We start from the raw sequence: 2,193 nt of genomic DNA, 5'->3' as shown, positions 1-2,193 counted from the left end.
TTTTTTTTGTCTTTTTGAGACAGGGTCTCCCTGTAGCCCCAGCTGTCCTGGAACTCACTATGTAGACCAGGCTGGCCTTGAACTCATAGAGATCCACCTGCCTCTGCCGCCCAAGTGCTGGGACTACAGGCGTGCGCCACCACGCCTGGCTTGGTGCTTCTTGTATGTCATTAGATGTTCCCTCTGTGGGAGGGAGTGATGACATTTAAAAAAATTATTATTATCCTAAATTATATATATGCACACATGACTGCAGGTGCCTGAGGACACAAGAGGCATTGGATCCCCTGGAGCTGGAGTTGCAGGCAGTTATGGGCTACTTGATGTAGATGCTGGGAATTGAACTTGGGTCCTCTGCAAGAACAGTATGTGCTCTTAACTATGAAGCCATCTCTCCAGCCCCAGTGAATTTTTTTTCCCTTAAATAGTTGTTTATTGGCAGTGGGCTAGAAGGAGTAACAGGGTTAGCATTCAAAGACACCACCACATGCCAAAGCCATGAGGGTGGCAAGAGTGATGGGGAAGAGACCGAAGATACCCCTCTTCAAGAGCAAGTGGATAGGCAGGGGCCTGGAGTGTTGATGGGGCAGCCTGCTTAGTAGGCATGGTTAACTAAGAGGAACTGTGGCCCCAGCCCGACCACTTGGGGTGTACTTTCCTTGATTAGCAAGGCTGTTGGCCAGGGCTCACTTGATGTACTCCTCTTGGGAAATCTTCAAGCTTTCCTTCTTCCCACACCAGGCCTTCTGGGTAGAGGCCCACAGGGGTTGGCCATAGGAGAAAGTCAAGGCTCATGGCTTCAGCAGGGGGCACTCGATGGCATTGAGCTTGATGGATGCCTCTTTCTCACTCTGACCCCAGGGACAGCAGGGGGCGCTGTGCAATACAGTGCTGTAACAGTTGTCATGGCAACCTCCTCACTCGACCACTTCAGAGTGCAAGCATAGCCTGGGTTGACCATGTTGAGTTTCAGCAAGATGCCTTCCAAGAAGATGTGGTGGTTGCTCAGAGCCTTGTAGACAGCAGCCAGTACCTTCTCAGTTGCATACTGACAGCGTTTCAAGTCATGATCCCCATCAGGGAAGATTTGGGGCTCCACAAAGGGTACAATGCCATTCTGCTGGCAGATGCTGGCCTTCTGTGTCAGAACATTGGCATTCTCTATGACAAAGGCTGAGGGGTGTGCTCTCCAGTCTTCATCCAATGTGGCTTGGCAAAGTTGGCTCCGTCCTTGTACTGGGAACAGCGTTCAAACAGCCCAACCAGCCCTTGGGTGGTGGTCTTGCCGTTGGTTCATACCAGGGCACCACACCCTTGTCTAATTTGATGCCCACAACATCATCTTGGATTTGATAACTTGGGGGGAAAGGGACATTCGTCATCCCCCTTCTGGTATAGTGTCTCATGGGAGAGGATCAGCCACCTCCCCCTACCATGCAGGGATTCACATGGTCATCAAGGTCAGCAGCAACTGGCGGCAGAAATGCGTTTCTCCTCTGTGTTCTGGGTGCCAGTGGACTGCAGCTGTTTGGCAATGCTTCTGATGGACTCATCTGTAGCCAGGATGCTCTTGCCTGGAGCCACAATGCAGTGAGTAACGTCAAACAGCTCCTTCTTCTGCTCTGGGGTCAGGGCTGGGTACAGGTAGGACATGGTCCCAGTGGCAGCAAGTTCTTAGGACAGGATGGGGAGGGGAGGGGTGGGTTTGCAGGGTGTGGTGGGTAGGTAAGAGGACTAAGGAGTGAATGCAGCAATGCTCACCAGAACGCAATTCTGTCTCAGGTGACTGTGTCTTGGGAGTTGTGCATACTTTCCTATTTCCTGAACTTATAACATAATTCTTGACGTCTTGTGTCAGAAGAGACTAAGGGAAAGACATCCACTGGTGAGCACAGGGTCGACTAAGGGAGGCCAGGTGCTTCTGATATAGATTTCTGTGCACTGTTCATTCATTAATTCATTGTTCAGAAGTGTGAGGTCGGGAATCTATTTATTTATTTATTTTAATTTATTATTTATTATTTATTAATTTATTATTATTTATTATTTATATTTTATGTGTATGCATGTATTGTCTGCACCCATATCATGCAATGTCCTCGGGGGTCAGAAGAGGCTGTCGGATCCTCTGGGACTGGAGTTACGGACAGTTGTTACCTGCCATGTGGATGCTGGGATTCGAACCCGGGTCTT

General features: G+C 49.4%; 1 pseudogene; it reads right to left on the bottom strand.

Moving 5' to 3' along the window:
- Nucleotides 1–608: 608 nt before the first annotated feature.
- LOC103744625 lies at nucleotides 609–1,653 on the bottom strand (annotated as a pseudogene).
- Nucleotides 1,654–2,193: the final 540 nt, after the last annotated feature.

Source organism: Nannospalax galili, unplaced genomic scaffold (genome assembly GCF_000622305.1).
Source record: "Nannospalax galili isolate Female #2095 unplaced genomic scaffold, S.galili_v1.0 scaffold1623, whole genome shotgun sequence".
Taxonomy (NCBI): domain Eukaryota; kingdom Metazoa; phylum Chordata; class Mammalia; order Rodentia; family Spalacidae; genus Nannospalax; species Nannospalax galili.
The sequence above is the reverse complement of the archived record's forward strand: the minus strand, read 5'-3'. Positions and strand labels throughout refer to the sequence as shown.